The 19,692-nt window shown below is 38.5% G+C and overlaps 1 pseudogene; it reads left to right on the top strand.

Moving 5' to 3' along the window:
* The first annotated feature begins 15,318 nt into the window (after window positions 1-15,318).
* LOC149178972 (histone-lysine N-methyltransferase, H3 lysine-9 specific SUVH6 pseudogene) lies at window positions 15,319-18,225 on the top strand (annotated as a pseudogene).
* Window positions 18,226-19,692: the final 1,467 nt, after the last annotated feature.

Below are 19,692 nucleotides of genomic sequence, written 5' to 3'. Positions count from 1 at the left end.
CATTGAAACAAAAAGATCATATCATCATTTTTTACTGCATTAGGATTGTGTCATCATAATTTCATCAAGTTTCACATCCATTACCTTTGCATAACAACAACTATTAAATTCAACACTAATTATAATCAATTTAGAAATTTTTATTCTTAGGGTTCTTTAATCCTGGCAGAATCACCAAGACAGTCACATACAATGTGAGGTCAACCTCCTAAATACACACCAAGTCAGTTGGGAAAGATAAAAACATAAAGGTCAAAGTCAACAAGATCAAAAGCCTAGATGAACCTGAAACATCAATAGTTTTACAATATGAGACAATAGAAACTGAATTGAATCCAACACAGGAAGTAGAATCAATATTAGTTCACTTTGGTCCAAAGATTACCGAAGTAATTAACATAGAATCTAACATTGTTGAAGCTTTGGACACTGAACTTACTGAACCAGACACGGAACATTTTGAATCTGAACTTTCTCAACTTGAATCGCCTTCGGTTGTTTTAGCTCCTACTCCTGAGCCACCTTCACCTCGAAGGAAGCTGATAGTAATGACTAAATTACCTCCTGGGTTAATTAGCATTGATTCAAGACATTACTGAATAAACAAAGACATATCATTATCCATTTAGCGGTATTGAAACCTTTTAACCAAGAGTTCCTCTCTCCTTTCCAACCTAACCCTTGGTATTCTACAACTTTAAGTTTTTTAGGTCAAAATTTGTCACCACCGGGCATTCCTTTTTATTCACCAAAAGTAACTTTGTCAGAAATTCCTATTGGGAGTGAACTTATTGATTCATCCATGTTTACAAGTTCCCAGGAATCATTATTGTATGGTTTTCCATCAGTTCCTCTTGGGTACCAGTCATTTACTGGAAGTTTTTCAAGCTTTGCTGCTTCTCCTCAACCTTCTACTTGGTCATCTAGTTTATCTACTTTTAATGGTCAGAGAATGACTTCTATGCCTGAAGCATTTACGACATCATATCAACATATCCACATGGTGTATGGTAATTCAAGAAACCTTCAAGTAATCTCGACTAGTGTTTATTAAAAGCCTGGTGGGCAACCACCTTATCCTCCACCTGGAGGACAACCTATTTCTAGCGATCAATCTTTTACCAAACCTTATGGTATGATACCTCAACCCAGCCTAGGTCAACCTATTGTAAATCAACCTTTAATTGGTACTCCTTATCCTGGGATGAACAAAATTTGGAATCCTATTCAAACAATTGTTCCACATGTAGTTCCAATTTCTCCTCAGCCACCTATTCCAGGAATATCACAAATGACTGTTCCAGCAACCCCTAAAATATTTGTTCCTCACACTACTCAAGAAATACCAAAGGCTTCTGCTTATCAAATTTTTCCTACGGTCCAATCTATACCATATATGCCTATTAGGGAACCGATTTTTAGAATAGGGAAAACACCTTTTCAAGGTCAAGCTTACTGGGTTCCACGTTTTCAAGGACAACTTTTTCAAAGTCTACCTTTTTAAGGTCAAACTTTCCAAAAACCACATTTTCAAGGTCAATTCATTCAAATTCAACTTGTTCAAGGTGAACCTTTACAAGCGCAACCTGTGTAGGGGAAATAATACTTAGGTCAAATGGGTCAAACTCAACCTTTCCATAGACAACCATACCCCGGTCAGACTTATCAAGTCCTTGTTCAACCTCACCCTGGTATGATTTACCATGGTTACCCTGGTGGAATTCCAATTCCAACTGCTCAGGCTATTCCAGGATATCCAGGATATTTGCTTCCAGGGGTTGGTCTTAACTCGTAAGGTTATCAAGCTTTACTACAAGATCCTAGTTGGAAGTTACCATTTATTGCAACACTAGAACTACCAGATTTATCTTGGTTAACTAACGATCCTATTTATTATTATCCTTTTTGTTTCGAAATTCATACCAAGTTACCAAGTGACATACCTAAATTCGAAGGGAAATCAGGAGAGGATCCATCCAATCATGTGATGACATATCATATTTGGTGTGCATCGAATTCTTTAATCGATGATTCCATCCGTCTACACCTTTTCCAGTGAAATTTAACTGGCTCGACAGTAAAATGGCACATTGAGCTACCTCGTGCCTCTTTCCATAACCTTAACTACCTTGCAACAACATTTTTAACCCACTTTCAATCCATTATGATATTGGTACTGAACTATTGAATTCTTTAAAATACTCGAAGTCAAGTCACATCTTCTATCATATCCATGAATGGATACGTAAACATCGCTTAGTCTAAGTTTTAATTCCAGATCAAATTTGAGTTGAATGGTTTACAAATTATCTTCTTCCCGTTATCACGGAAGATGTTTCCAAGGGGGGTGTCATAAAAAAATACCAAGTAATTTATTGTGCCCAACACTTAGACTTAGTCTACACTCAATCTGGCACTTTGTATGAAAAAATCTTGAATTTACCTCACCCTATGGGTGATCCCATAATTACATCTCCTACAGGATCATGATCTAATGTCGTTGATGGAATTATAGGTTCTATTAGACAACAGTCTAAAGGGAAGAAGAAAAATTATAAAATTACTTAGACTTTTGTCATAAAAGATACACCATTGTAAAGCCTTCCCCAGAAACTATTTCCAAGATCAACAATGTAGAATCATCTACTGACAAGACACAATCAACTAGAAATAAGAAGAAAGGGAAAGGTAAATCGAAACAAAATATTGCTTCAAAGGAGAAACCTGCTAAATCTGAGCCTATTAATGAAAAACGAAAACCTCACTATCGTTGCCTTATTTACAATGAGGATCACTCTACAAAGGAGAGCCCACATCAGGCAGAGGCTTCTAAATTCATTAAAGGTTCTCCAAACCCTATTGTTTTGAAGGATCCATTTCCTTCTAAAGACATAAAAATGGTTTCTCATAACAGATATTCCTCCTCCACATCGCAATATATCATGATGATGTATTCACAAGAAGTTTTGGTAGCTACAACATCCAATGATTACGGGCCCAAGCATCCTGTCGAAAATGGAAATGAAGCTAGTTCATCTGGGAAACCTTCCAATTGAATTCGTCCTTCTCCTTTTAAACCATTATATATTGAGAAGCCAAATCATGATATGATGAGATGACTTCCTCCCAAAGGTGTTCTTAGGAAATCAGTTGTGGAAGTATTGCAAACATGCTCAACACGACGAAAGCTTTTATTCTCAACTATAGCTATTGATCCGCAACATTATAACTTAATTTTATTTTATCTTGAAAGTTATATCTCGAGACTCCCTCACGAACTGGACATCCAAATTCTAGATTTTGTTAAAACTACATGAGTATTTCATATAGTTGTTGATGAAGGAGCTTCTACGTGCATTCTGTCGATTGCTTGTTGGAAAGCTTTAGGTTCTCCAACCATTTATCCATCACCTATCGCTCTCAAGACCTTTGATGGATGAGTTTTTCGTCCATATGGGATCCTGAATGATTTATCCATAGAGCTAGATGGAAAAATGGTCACAATCAAAGTTAAAGTTGTGGATGCTTAGCTAGATTACAACCTTTTGCTTGGTTGAATTTGGACCTATGTTATGTCAGCAATGGCCTCACCACTAAATCTGAAAGAGATTTGCGGATTATATATGTGCCCATTGCCATTGACATCTCAGTTAAAACATGGATTGTTTAAACTATTCACATAGATGCCTCGTGCTCAATCCGGGAAATTTGAACATATAACGTCGTATTTCAAAAATACCATGACACTTTTTCCTGGTCCTATGAGAAAATGCCAAGAATTGATCTAAGAATTGTAATATATTAAATCAAGACTTACCTAGATACCAAGCCTATCAGATAACGATTGCGTCTGGTGCATCCAAGAAAAGTTTATGCAATTAAAACTAAGGTTGAGAAACAGCTCAAAGCAGGTTTCATCTACATGGTTCCCTTAAATGAAGGAATACCTAATATTGTTCCTGTTAAAAAGAAACAAGGAACCATTAGAATATGTGTTGACTATAGGGATTTCAATAAGGCTTGTCCAAAAGACAATTATCCTACTCCCTATATTGATCAAATCATTGACAAATGTGCTGGAAATGAAATATTTTCATTTATGGACGGATTTTTCAGCTATAATACAATCAACATAGTCCCAATTGATCAACATAAAACCACATTAATTTTCCCATGTATCGAAAAATCCCATTCGGTCCAAGAATGCAAGTGCAACTTTTCAAAGGGCTATGTCTTATGCATTTCATGATATCAAGTATATTGTGCATCCATATTCGGATGACTTTCGAGCTCATTCACTAAGATGGGAATACCATCTAGTGCATTTGAGAGAAATTTTCATCAGATGCCATCATTACAATATTCACCTGAATCCACATAAATGTGTTTTCTGTATGCAATCTGGTCGATGACTAGGGTTTCTTGTTTTAAAGGAAGGCATTCGTGTCGATCCATTGAAGGTTGAGGCTATCTTGAATTTACCTCCTCCTTCTAATCTACACCAAATCCAAATTTTGCAAGCGAAAGAAAACTTTCTACGTCGATTTATCCATAATTATGCCAACTTGACTAAGGGTTTTACTCGACTTTGAAAAGTGGTGTCCCATTTATCTGGGATGAAGTGGCTCAAAAATAATTTGATGCACTTAAATATTCGTTAAACCATACACTGTTGTGATAGTTGTTCAAGCCCTTAGATAACGTTGGAGAAGTGCTCTTGTTGTTGTATAAATAAGAGGTGTTGTGGAGGTTATAGTGACACCTTAAGGAGCATAGAAAGGAGCTCATTTAAGGAGGAAGGAGGTTGAAGTATACCTCAGCGAGCCGCAACCCCAAGAGAACCAGCGAAGAGGAGAATGAGGTCATTTTTGTGACTGTTAGGATATTTTTGGGTAGATACAGCCAATGAGGGAGAGAGGGTCTAATTGAGACTAGGCCGAGCAGGTGAAAGGTGTCTTGCGCATAAAATTTGTGGGTATTTTCTATGTTGCAGGCCGAAGTGTTGTGTTGCAAGTGCAAGTGGATAGAAGGCTTGTTTAGGGAGGCCGAGTAGGCTACTAGGTATTGATCTAGATTGTCATTGATGTCAACGTGGCAATATTCTAGGATACTAAATTATGATGTGAAGCCAAGGAGAAGTAGATCCGTGAAGTAATAGGAGAAAGAATCCAAGGACAAAAGCCAGCAGGGAAGCCATCAGAAGTCAAGAACAAGATCTATCAAAGAAGAGCTATCGGAATTCAAAGGAAGACCTATTGGAGCAAGAGAAGCAGTTTATCGGAGCATATCCCATATGCCCAAAGGTAAGTTCTAAAGGGAAGAAATACTACACTTATCGCATATACCCAAGAGTAAGTACTAAAGGAAGAAAACAGTGAAATCAGAGGAGCTTTGCGGACCCAATGGTCCCATTATAACACGCCCTAATTAATATCACATCTGTTGTATCGAAACGTTTGCAAGTTATGAAGGCTTGTCACATTAAAACTTTGATTGCGATATAATATACGAACCTGAACAGTTTATGGTAACAGCCCTAATGAAATACTGCACCCGCCTATTGGAGCTTTCATATCGCAATTCATAAAGGTATGTCACATTAAAAACTACGATTGTGATATTATTGCAGACCTGACTACACCACTATGACATAACTTAATGTAATATCACATCCGTTGAATCACAAGTTTCAAATGGATGACGTGTAAAACCTCCGATTGTGATAATATTGTGGACCCGATGGATTCATTAAAAATAGTTCATTGAATATCCCATCCACTCCATCGGAAGACAGAGCATGTGCACACTTGTAAAACCTCCAATTTTTATGAAGTTGCAATTGCAGGATTAAAGGAATGACTTTGATTCACATGAAATTGCGATTGCGGGATTAAAGGTGATGACATAGCATGTGGGACCTCCATGTGGGTAAGCAGCTCTTATATGGTTTCCATGAATAATAAAATCTATGGATAAAAGACTCTCCGATATATATTTTTAATATACAAGTCGACCTCCCTCCAATAGACGTGTCCTTTGGTCATTGGTGAAACTCGTATAAAAGCGAGTTAAAACACTTCAGTTCTGAGTATCTATCTTGGGCATAAAAATAGAGCATAATGAAGTTCACAACTAATGAACTCAAAGAGACAGACGAAGCCAAAGGAACAGTAGAAAGAAATCCGAAGGTCGAGTGAGCGCAGAGGAAGCTGAAGGTCCAGCAGAAGATGAAGGTAAAAAACATTCTGTTGATTGAGTTAATCATTGAAAGTTTAGACTTATAATGAATCCGTAGAAGTGCAGCCTACGATTTGTTAAAAAGAGACTGCATAAGGCAGGGTTGTTTTATAATTGTGTGCACAACCTGTAGCCACAATAGTCACTCTTCTTAATCAATTACTCCTAAAGTAGTTATCGCGACTGTTAGAATAGAGGGTGGAAACAGAGAGTTGTATGTGTGCAAGATCATTGAAGATACATTGACAATTGTGACCATTGTGTGTTAGTCATCATGATGTGACTTGGAGATTCTGTTTGAGCAATATGAAGAGTTGTGAAGACTCTTTCCTATGAAGACAGGTTGTCATTAATGAAGTGATTTACGGAAGGCATTGTTGAAGAGATTGACAGGGCTTGTTGAAGAAGTTATTGGGAGATGTGAAGTACAACCAAACATACATTTACAAAGTGAACCAGATATAGGGTTGGAGCCCTTGAGGTTGGTGCCTCAAAATTGACAAGGTTGGAGCCTTGGAAGTCCAAGTCGGTTCTTGGCAAATACAGGTTGGAGCCTGGAAGATTGAGGATTGGTGTCCTTGGAGTTGGTGCTCCTAAACTCAAGGTTGGTGCCTTGGATAAGATAAGGTCGAATCCCTAGAGGTCATAGCCTCACTAAAGTCCAAGTAGGTGCTTGGCACATCCCAGGATGGAGCCTGGGTGTCTTCATCAAGGGTTGGAGCCCTACCCATATTGTACTTGATTCATTATAAAGATTATATTAATAAAAGCATTTACTTCTATTGTTCATTTTTGTGTTCTAAATATAAGTGATATAACTGGTAAAAGTAACAATTGAAAAGAAATACTGATTCAGCCCCCTCTCAGTATTTCCAACAATTGGTATCAGAGCCAGTTCCTTCACTCAAAGCCTAACAGCTTGAAGGTTGATCATTAGAACACAAAAGGCGAAGCCAAGGAAGAAAGTCATCAATGCTCCTGAAGATGTGTCTCCCTCAACCATCGAAATCGAAGTCAATCAATTTGTGAAGGCTCCATTGTTCAATGGAAACTTTGATATATGGGAGGCAAGAATGAGGAATTTCTTAAAGACTCAAGGCATTGAAGTTTGGAAATCAGTGATTATTGATAGCATGATGGATGGAGAATCCAAGGAAAATAATACAAGAGCAATGAAAGCAATCTTGAATGGGCTACTTGATTCTATAAAGAACAATTTAGGAAAACGTTTGTCAGTAAAGGGTATATGGGACAAACTTCATGACCTTCACTCAAAAGGAGCATTGACGATGACCACTAGTCAAGAAGATGATGGAAACCGAGAAGGAAATCCAGAACCCATCATAGAAGCTGAAAATGAGAATGTAGGTACAAGGTACGACTAAGAGGAGCTGAGAGAGCGCACTACAGTCATATGGTAAGAGTATCTTCTTGAGGGTAGATTGGTTGTTGATGGACTAACACTAAGTCCCAGTTTTTTATCTTGTACTAGTGGATGTATGAGGGCGATTATCCTTGGTACGAGAGCCTTAAACTATTGTATTATATGTTGTTTAATATAACTAAGTTGGGGTGAAAATTGTAAAAAGTTGTCTATACTTTGTGCATGTGTGATTTACTGTTGTTTATAATCCGCTTTGTAAAGTAGTATCGTTGAGATTCTTGGTTTGGTAGCGTCAAAGATTTTAAGATTCTATCTTAGACCCATGTTCATGGATTAAACATGGTATCAGAGTGTATCTGAGCTACTTTGAGGGATAATATCAAAGTGTGGACAAAGAAACAAAAAAGAGGGAGTTGTGGGTGTCTGGATCATGTAGTAGAGGGCTCAGCAAAATACATGCAGATGTGGTCTTGATAGACTACATGATGAGATGGGTTGGGAGTTTTGGTGGATTGGTGGTGAACCTAGTGCACTTCAACATGTTGTATGGTAGTCTATAGATCATGGACTTCCTATGTCTTGTCATGGATGGTCGGGACAAATCGAGGGTTTCTTTGGCAGGGAAGGGATCAGGTTGATCGATATGGCTTCATTTGATGGACTACAGGTTGGAAGGCTAGTTTCTTCATCAGATCATGATGTTTCAGATCTAAGATTGGAGGGACTTGTATGAGTGGTATTTGATGTAGGAGGATGAGCGCTTGCGAGACTGAGCCACTCCAGATCATGTAGGCTCAAAGGGAGTCTAGCCTCATAGGGTGCAACCCTGTCGAGATTCGGGATCTTTAGGTTTGGATGTGATAGATGCAGAGGCACTACCAAGATTGCTGGATTCGTTCTACAGGGTACATTGCAGTGATGGATGCCAGATGGGATAGTGTCGCCGGATGATGATGGTTACTTCCTAGTCTTCGAAGCACCTCCCTTGCTAAGAGGGAGTGTTGATTTTTATGTAGCTTGTGAGCTACTCCAAGCACTAGTGTTCAAGAGTTGGAGGAAAAAGCAGCACAAGTATGCTTATGGGTGTAGAACCCAAGCCTAGTGTTTTTAACCCATAGATGTTTGGGTCAAAACCATGATGAGTCTTCAACATGTGATGGATGAGGATGATAGCTCTCAGTGAGACAATTCTAACGCAATCAGAATCATCAGATTTCAAGTTGTCGTTGAGGAGTTACAAATTTTTGAAGTCATTTAATGGGTTTGCACATGAAGTGTCATGTTGGGTTGGTGTAAAAATTACTTGTGATGGTTGTTCAAGCCCTTAGATAACATTCGAGAAGCCCTCTTGTTGGTGTATAAATAAGAGGTGTTCTGGAGGTTATAGTCACACCTTAAGGAGCATAGAAAGCAGATCGTTTAAGGAGGAAGGAGGTCAAAGTATACCTGAGGGAGCCACAGCCCTAGGAGAACTAATGAACAAGATAATGAGGTCATTATTGTGTCTGCTGGGAGGGTTTTGGGTAGATGCAACCAACGAGGAAGAGAGGGTCTAATTGAGACTAGGCCAAGTAGGTGAAAGGTGTCTTAGGCATAAAATCTGTGGGTATTTTCTCTGTTGCAGGGCGAAGTGTTGCATTGAAAGTGGAGGTGGATAGAAGGCATGTTTAGGGAGGCTGAGTAGGCTACAGACTCCCTAAATTAGGTCATGGGCATATCCAGAAAGAACGCAAGGAAAGGAGACCTCTAGTGTGGAGAAAATTTGAGTTAATGCAGACCTTGTATACCTTAACTAGGCCAAGACTTGAGGTTTGGTTTTTGCATGGATTTGAGGGCAGAATCATTGTTAGAGGAGTTGAGTTCTCCATGTACATATTGAACAAATTCTATGTAATTTTCATGGTGTTTAAGGTGTGGGGAGACCTTCAATAGAGTCGCAAGCACCTGTAGCTTGGAATTCCTAGGTCGAGTCTGTAACATCTTGAGGAGAGGGCTGGAAAGCCTATAAATCAAGTGCAGATTTTCCATTAGGAACAATGAAGGGAAGTGAAGTCTATTGGAGGGATGTCGCAGTTGTAGGAAGGCTTGCTGGAGAATGGAACAAGGTTGACATGATCTGTAGTTAACCCTAACTAGAAACAACAACCTACAATAGAATCACACTATCCCTAGAGGTATGCATTAATGATGAGTTTGATGGGTAGTTGTAGGAGAACTTAAGAGTTGTTTGGAGGAGCCCACGTCGATTGTTGGGAGGCCTACCAAGCAGCCAAGGTGACAACATGCACATGAAGAGAGAGGCAAGAGGACAACAACAAAAGGAGTTGCAAGTGAATCTTGTATGATGGGTTGATTGTGTCCTAGGAGAGGACAGGTTGCTGGTGCCCAAGTTTGTTCAATAGCTCCTCTATTGCAGAGAAAAGGGAAGATTGGTGGAGTCCGTTGGAAAACATGTGTAAGGTTCTGCTTAGTGTGGGGATGACCTAATTAGGTGCATATGCTAAAGTGTGGACTTGGTCTCTTGTAGACTGTTGGAGGGCAGCGTGAGAGAAGACCATGTGTGGACGTGATTGGGCACTTATGGTCTGCTAGAGGACAACATCATAGTGTCTGAGTTGGAGCTCGATGACCAACACCTTGATGGAAAAAGGTAGTTGCAAGAGAGGCAGTTGTTGAGCTCAAGGGTCTGATCAACCAAGAGTAGTTTGTGGAGCCCGAAAATTGTGTGTGCAGAAGCGGTTCTACAGCAGATGATGAATAGTACTCCTAGCTTGGTTTTCATCGATGCAACATCGGAAGACCATAGTGGGATGATGTCCCTGAGTAGGTGAGGAGTAGAAATGGGGAGATCGAGAGTTGTTCACAAGTGGAGCTATGAACAACTCGACAAGAGTATTGATGTGTTGTGTCCTTTATGGACAAAGGCACAACTAGAGAGGATATTGGATAACCTAGATTCAGTGGCCAGATGGACTTGCAGCATTGATAGAGATAAGAGCTGCAGATCAGGAGTCGAAGGGCCGAGCAGGTACAAGGTACGATTGAGAGGCATTGAGAGAGGAAGAGGAGGTACAAGGTACGAGCGAGAGGAGCTGAGAAGGCTTTTTGAGGATTAGCTGGCAAGATTTTGACAGGTTTTGGTGGAGCTTTCTCTCTCTTATACTCTTGGACACTTAGAGTTTTCTTGGATCACTCTTGGAGGAGTGTGGCATACTTGAATTTTGGAGCAAGAAGGAAAGGGAAGAGTAGGAAAGTGCAAGAGGACATCAAGATCAGTAGCCACATCATGCTTTTCTTGCAGGTACTGAGTTTCATGTATGTTTTCCCCACTAGTTTGGGCATGCATGGCATATGCGTGTGGTTTCTTAGTTATGATTCATCATTGGGAGGGATGATTGCTTGGATTCATAGTGGACTTGCGTAGCCTTGTCATCTCTTGGATAGCCATGGTGTTGTGGGAGTCTTTCCTTTTGTTTTCTGCTTGGTTCTCATGTTCCTTTCGTTGTGGGTTGAGTTACTAGTTCGTGGAGCCTTAGTTGGAAGATCTCTCTCAAGCCCTATAACATCTTGGGTTGAGTTACTAGTCCTCGAGCCTTGGTTGGAAAATGCTCTGGATCCCTTCATAGGTTGAGTTACTAGTCCTAGAGCCTTGGTTGGACAAACACTTTAGATCTCACCAACAATTGTGGGTTGAGTTACTGGTTGTGGAGCCTTGGTTGAAACAAACTCTTTGGAGCCCTGGAGAGCTTGGGTAGAGACAAATATGGTGATGGCTAGTGATGTATGAACGTGGGGTGGAATCACTGGTTGAGGGTTTAGGTGGTTTTTCTTGTAGAATCCCTGGATGGTTTTGATTGATTTGTTTTATGAGTTCTCACATTCATGCTTGGAATATGGCATGGGGGTGATTGACTAAAAGAAAGATTTGGTTCAGCCTAGTCTATGGTTGGGTGGTTCATGGAAGTCCCATACGTGGTCGGTTTATGCAATCATCAATAAGATCTCTCTTTCTCCTTAGTATTTTATGGCTAAATATACTTGTTTATATGTGGATTACATGGTTGTTATATCCCTGATATTTCTATTGGTTATATGTTGGTTATGAATCAGTTTTATGACAATGAAAATGTATGACTCCCATCATGTTTTGGTTAATCATTAAATGTACAATGAATATGTGACTTAAAAGATGGTAATGCAGTTGTTGTAATGACACATCAATGCTTCTTAGTGATTCTCAAATAAGTATGTGACCCCTATGCTTAGATATGTTGTTTAAACCTATAAAATCCATATTTGTAACATGTTTGACGAAATGCATGTCATGGTTAGTAGGGGTCCAGTCAAGTCCTTGTTCAATTAATTACATGTGTATCATTATTGATGTTATCTTTCATTTCTGGAAGTGTCACGAACTTATGGGCAGTGACTTGAGCCATGGGCCAGAAAAAGTGGCACAAAATTCAGAGTCGTAGGCACAAAACTGCTTGGGAAAGTCCCCATTCACAGGCATACCAATGGTCTGGGAGCAATTGGAGGGTCCCAATCCCACTCATGCCCTTGTCATGGGAGTGACTGGGGGATTAATGCAGTAAAAATGTTAGTTTGTATGAGGGGCTAGTCACGTGGAAGATTTGGATGGTTCCTAGGGGTTTTGTAGTAGGTCTAGAAGGTATGTGTTGTTGTGTTCCACTGGTTATAATTCGTTAACTGACACATGGGGAGTGTAATCATATCATAGTAACTCTTCGTCACATTTTACCTCGGTTGGTCGGTTACATGGGTAGATGTGGGAGGAGGGCGTTACATGCCCTATTGCTTTTTATTTTATATGTAGTAAACTCAACTTCAATATTCATAAAAAAGAGGGGGATTACTAATATTTCATGGCATCAAGACATGTTGAAAGAGTGGCATTAAATTCCTTAAGGTGTAAAACATCCATTTCCAAGTAATATACTAAAGTATATTATACAAATTGTTAATACATGGACACCACCAACTTTTCGCTTCCTCTGTGTTAATTTCACATCATTATTTTGAATCAACAAGCTCAAGCACCAAGCTTCAAAAGTCATGTTCCTTATTTCAGTGTTCAACAGTCATTAATTAACTAACTTTCTACATTTTTTGAAGGTTAACTTTCATCACTATACATGAGTTGACTTAGAATAAATGTTGACAACTACTAACATTGTCATAGTTATAGTCCATTAACAACGGACTAATATATAACATATACACATTGACACCCATACACATATGGACAACCACCGATATACATATAACACATATTTTCCGTGATGTGTTTTCTATTTTGCAATAAATGATTGAGATCAATTATTTGAAAACTAGCTTTCAATGTGTATACAGCATGGTATAGTTCGCTCAAATTGAGCCAATATTTTCTCCTTACCTCTAGGATAATAAAATTCTAACTATCAAACAACATCCGAAATTTATTCATTTGGCACTGTATTGTGTAGGGGCTTTCCAAGGCTAATATGCATTGATTTTGGAGCAGTTTGTTTAATAAAATTTAAAAAACATATATAAAATATTGAATAAAATTGGGAAAATATACTTATTAGAGCCTTATTTCAACCTTTTCTTTTAGGGATACTTTCTAACATCATATTTTAGTTAGCTGGGTGGATTGTTTATTCTTCTCTGCACCGAGATTTATTTTCACAAAATATATATTAGCCAATTGTAATAATCCTAAAAGCAACGATGCAACCGTGAAGTGGGATCCCATGTGGGTGTGTCTATAAACATAACGTCTCTAAGTCATAAATTTCCTACTCAACACTAATTTATAGGTTAGAGTGACTCTTAAATGATCTAAACTAAATAATCTTAAAAAATTATCAATTTCTCTAAATCTTTAAAAAAAATCAAAATCAATATCATGCCCAATTTGCGATATATGATTGCACCCTTCATAAAATATAATATAATTTGATTTCTTACAAGATTTTGTGATAACATCATCAATGCTCCTGTGCAAATTGAGAGCCTTTCCACTAAAATAACGGTACAAGGATATTCTAAACCGAATAATGAGAAATTTTCCTTAGAAAGATGTACAAGGTATTTTATTGGAAATCCTTAAAATCCCTCAATGGGGAAAACACTCTTAGTTTCATCATCAAAATCGAATTTGGCTAACACTACATTTAATAACTATGAGTTATTAAGTTACATTTATTATTAAAAATATATATTTGATTTAAGATTTAACGATGGAAAGAATTAATTGTATAAAATTTTTATTTTAAAATGTTAATTGAAACTAAACCGACCCACTATAAATTAGAAACGGAATATTCAAACCTAATGGGACACAAAACAAGATAACTTAATTGAATTTTTTGAACCTAGGATAGTGGTCACAAACACGGTAAGTAACTCAAATAAGTTAACTCAATTTAGAACCTTGACGGACCCACTCTTAATTAGAAACGGAATATTAGAACCCAAGCACACCCCATATTGATTAGAAAACACTTTCTTCGTGGGGCGTCCACCATTTCATCTAGCCGACCACATGGACTTGAAAGAATCCATGTATTATTAAATCTATAAAAGGAATGCAATGTACCATTTGGAGGGTGTTAATACAAGGTGCCATTCCGGGTCAGTTTGGTGATATTTTCAACTGTACGAGCTGTAACATCTCCACACGACGCAGCGTGCTAGTCTCGGCGGGGTCTGCTACTGTACAAGTCTTTCATCCGGCCAACACTCTGAGTAAGAAGCCGTTTATTGTGAACGGAGTAAGTTTATCGCATAGTGAAGAATTTTTTAATAATGTGATAGAAATGCAGATATTTCAAATTCTCACTAGATTTCAAATTTTCCACGATATAATTGTATTGCGAGATTTTGTTAAGTTGAATCGGCCAACTTTTTCCAGATAGTCAAATTTTAGATTTGTAAAATTCTAAATTGATAGGAGTGGTAAATGTTTCAGATCTGCCCAGATTTACTATAGAATTCAAGATTTTGTTTATTTGAATCGACCAATTTTGTTAGATTATCAAAATTCTATATATGTAAAATTCTAACGTCTTCGGTCATCGCATTCGAGATACAATAAGAATTTAGTAGCCGATTATATGCATAAGGGCCCTCATCGTAAAATCTCCACACGACGCAGCCTGTTAGCCTCGGCGGGGTAAAATCTCCACAATTAAAATGCCTTACCGGATTAGATCATAACTACCATCCGCATAGCCGATATTCCTAATCTTTTACCGATCTCCATGAATTGACGTTTTCTGCAGGTTGCGACAATGGACCACAGCCGTTGATTCCTTTCCTTGAATGCGTTATCATCACCCACGTGGTTGATATTCATAGATATGTCATGACCGGATTATTTGGGAAATCATAAAAGTCTAAATGAAACCCTAGGATCCAATTTACGGTGTCCGTCCAATTTGGAAATCATAATCATTATTGCTTCCTCAGGCAAATCCCTGGCTTCGACCATTCTGAAATATTCTCTTGGCCTATCTGTACTGTAGGGATTAGTCCAAATGCAATACTCTCCTATGCCTCTGGAGATACATCTGAACTTTCGTAGATCGGATATTTTATGCAATTTATTTTGTTGTGAAATGTAGTTGATCTTTTCTTAATTGTATTATGAAATTATTTTTCTTGGTTGAATCTTTCAAATTATTCCTATTATGGTGTTAATGATTTCTGCACCTGTTTTTTTTGAAACGTTGATCATTTTCATATATGGACAGGAGGGACTGTTGGAAATAATACGTTCTCGCAGGCTGGCGATCCCTGAAGTGGGAATGGGAAACCAAACAGAATATAACATTCTCAGATATTCTGGTGAGGCTGATTGCTCCCACTATGATGCTGCTGGTAAGACCATTTTGGGCACCCACGATGATGCTGCTGGTAAGACCATTTTGGGCAAACGCAGGATTGAAGAAAACCCGAACATGGATGATTCCCTGAAACATGTACATTTATCTAAGCTCAAGAAGCAGAAGTCTGGTAAGAGTGTCAACCCTGATCATAGTGAAGTTCTAAATAAAATTGTAGGGAAAAAGATAGTTGAAAAGGACAACAACCGTTCAGAGGAAAGTAATCTTATTCCTGAGCTTAAGAAGCCAACCAAACCATCTGCAGTCAGGGATTTTCCTCCTGGCTGTGGGAGATATATATCTACTGTTGCACCTGTGAGTTATAAATGTTTGCCACAAAAAAATTTCACGCCACCAGTTTCAGATTCTGCATATTATACCTCTAGTAATGGTAGAATTGTTCCCTCAGTGAGGAAGGAGCAGTACCAATTATCCGCTTCCCCTGAGACCCATACGGGCGGTGTTAAGGGCAGCAGTCAACAACATTCTAATTTTAAAAATCATTCAAGTGCTAAAGAAAGTGTCAAATTTAGAGGCAACCTTCAGTCGGATTGTGTGAACAAAGATGTTGCTAGAAACAAAGAAGATGGTTTTGGAAAGAAAGAGAAGAAAAACATGGTGTATTTTAGAAACAGAGAGGGCGACCTTCAGTCGGATGGTGTGAACAAAGATAGTGCTAGAAACAAAGAAGATGGTTTTGGAAACAGAGAGAAGAAAAACATGCTGTCTTTTAGAAACAGAGAGAATGAGAACCTCCAGCCTTGTAGACCAGCGTTGAAAGAACCACACTATATTTCTCAGCATTCTAGCCAAGTAAAGTACAAAAACTTGCAACATTTCCAGGTGCGACCCAAAACAGAGAATGCTAATCAGGTGGCCCATATGGTCAAGAAAGAAGCCAACCCAGGACATTCTACAGTCAAGGTTCAAGGGTTATGTTCTCAACATAATACAATTGGAACCAATAGAGTGGCTCCATATAAGGGTGTGTCAACCCCTAAGCAGCTCTCTTCAAAAAATGTCAGAACCAGAGATCCACTGTATCCGCATAGTCTTGTGACAAATACCCCAAAGCTTCCCCCATCTAAATCTCTGACTAATGCAGTTCTTAAAATTGGAGAGTCCCATACCCGGTCAAAAGTTAAAGAAACCGTGCGATTATTTCAAGTGGTTTGCCGGAAATTGTTGCAGAATCATGAAGCCCAAGTTCAAGACCATGCACTAGCTGGTAAACGTTTCCGTGTGGATCTAAAGGCATCCAAAATCTTAAGAGATAATAACCTTTATGTCAATACGGGTAAACAAATTGTGGGAGCTGTTCCTGGAGTAGAAGTTGGAGACCAATTTCATTATAGAATTGAGCTCTGCATTGTGGGTCTTCATCGGCAGGTACAGGCTGGGATTGATTTCTTGAGACAAGGAAATGTGACACTGGCTACCAGCATCGTGGCATCAGGTGGTTATGAAGATGATATAGACGGTGGGGATGTGTTGATATACACTGGCCATGGTGGAAATAACTACAGTGGGGACAAAAGGCAATACAAACACCAGAAACTTGAACGCGGAAACTTGGCACTTAAGAACAGCATAGACAGGAAGACACCCGTGAGAGTTATCCGTGGATACAAGCAAACGAATACTGGAATTCATGAAAACAGAAAAGGCACAGTCAATGTAATATATACATATGATGGGCTCTATGATGTGCAAACATACTGGCTCGATAAAGGGGAATCTGGATACTCAGTATTCAAGTTCCAGTTAAAAAGACGGCATGGTCAACCAGAGCTGGGCTTGAAGGCAGTGCAATTTATACGGAGGGAACAAAAACATCGAATTCGTGAAGGTCTTAGCGTTAAGGACATTTCTGGAGGCAAAGAGAGAAAATGCATTTGTGCAGTGAATACCATTGATGAGGAAAGTCTACCAATTTTTTTTTATACAACTAAGGTTATTTATCCATATGGGTGTAAGCCTGAGCCTCCCAAGGGATGTGAATGTAAAGACGGGTGTTTGGATCCTTCCAAATGCTTCTGTGCTTCGAAAAACGGGGGAGAATTTCCATTTAATCACGATGGTGCTATTGTGTTTCCTAAGCCTATTGTATATGAATGCGGTCCTTCTTGTAAATGTCGTGGGACTTGTCACAATAGAGTGAGTCAACATGGTGTTCGATATACACTTGAGGTTTTCAAGACAGATAAGAGAGGTTGGGGGGTTAGATCATTAGACTCCATACCTTCTGGTAGCTTTATTTGTGAATACACTGGTAACCTTCTTTCTGATACTGAAGCTGAAAAATGTGTTGGGAATGATGAGTACCTCTTTGATATTGGACGCAATTGCAATAGCAGAGATCAATCTCTTTGGAGTGATCTTTCTAGTTTGATGCCCGACATTGAGGCTAGTGCAACCTCTGACATGGTGGAAGATGGAGGATTCACGATTGATGCAGCCGAGTGTGGAAATGTGGGTAGATTTGTTAATCATAGTTGTTCTCCTAATCTGTATGCACAGAATGTTCTTTATGACCATGATGACAGAAAGTTACCACATATCATGCTCTTTGCTGCTGAGAACATTCCTCCTATGAGGGAGCTTTGTTATCACTATAATTACAGTCTGGATGAGGTTCGTGATTCTGATGGTAACATAAAAACGAAACCCTGTTACTGTAGCTCTTCACAATGCACCGGGAGGATGTATTAAGTGCCTGGAAGTTCTGGTTGCAATATCTGATATACAATTAGAGATTTTTGCCCAGGTACAGAACCATTCTCTGCATTCATAATTCTTATTCTTTTTAAATTTGCTTCAATCAGCTATTCAATTAATCAGCAAATGATGTATTCTGATTTGCTATAGTCTAGATTGATTTGCTCTTTAACTAATGGTATATTGAGAATGAAACACTTGGGAATGGGATTGATTCTTAGAATATATACTGTGTTGGAACAGGTGGACTTTTACAGGTGCAGGGATTTTTGTGTTATTTGAAAGCAATATATCTACGGAGATTTTTGTGTTATTTGAAAGCACGATATCTACAGGCTTTGTTTGGGTCAGTGTTCTAAGTGTGCTTTTGTTGCTGGGAAGCTTTGCTATGCATATAAACCAGAATTTTCATTCTATACAAAGTATTTAGTTCTTTTTTATTCATGGGATTTTTCAAGTGTTCAATACACATATAACAAAAGTTGTTTTTGATAGAATTGTTATTGAAATAGAGAAGGAAAAACATTGTGGTCCTATAGATTTATTGGAAAAGTTAGACAACAATCATTAAGAAGCAAATAAATCTGAGAGTCTTAAAACTTACAAATGGTGTAAGAAGCCACTAAAGATAACAGCAATAAAGCATTATTTTGAAAATAGTCATCAAAACTTTGTGATTAGGAATAGAAGGTTTTGTGGTAAAATTGTTTTAAATGTGATATTAATAAAGTGTAGCCTTGGCAGGGATGATTACCTAGATTGATAGTGGATTTGTGTAGCCTTGTCATCTCTGGGATAGCCATGTTGTTGTGGGAGTCTTTCCTTTTGCTTTCTGGTTGGTTCTCATGTTCCTTTCCCTGTGGGTTGAGTTACTAGTCCTAGAGCCTTGGTTGGACAAACACTCTAGAACTCCCAATAGTTCTGGATTGAGTTATTGGTCCTGGAGCCTTGGTTGAAAAAACGCTTTGGAGCCCTAGAGAGCTTGGGTAGAGACAAATATGGGGATGGTTAGTGTTGTATGAATGTGGGGTGGAAACACTAGTTGAGGGTTGAGGTGGTTTGGCCAATAGAATCCATGGATGGTTTTGATTGATTTTTTTATGAGATCCCACATTCATGCTTGGAATATGGCATGGGGGTGACTGACTTAAAGAAAGATTTGGTTCAGCCTAGTCTATGGTTGCGTGGTTCGTGGAAATCGTATACGTGGTCAGTTTATGAAATCATCAATAAGAGCTCTCTTTCTCCTTAGTATTTTATGGCTAAATATACTTTTTTATATGTGGATTATATGGTTGTTATACCCCTAATTTTTCTATTGGTTATATGTTGGTTGTGAATGAGTTTTATGAGAGTGAAAATGTATGACTCCCATCATGTTTTTGTTAACCATTGAATGTACAATGAATATGTGACTTAATAGATGGTAATGCAATTATTGTAATGACACATCAATGATTC

The sequence above is a fragment of the Pinus tabuliformis genome, chromosome 4_1 (assembly GCF_031772625.1).
Source record: "Pinus tabuliformis cultivar Carrire ecotype Pingquan chromosome 4_1, CPIR1, whole genome shotgun sequence".
Classification (NCBI taxonomy): Eukaryota; Viridiplantae; Streptophyta; class Pinopsida; order Pinales; family Pinaceae; genus Pinus; species Pinus tabuliformis.
Note: the sequence above shows the minus strand (reverse complement) of the source record. Positions and strands in the feature narration are given on the sequence as shown.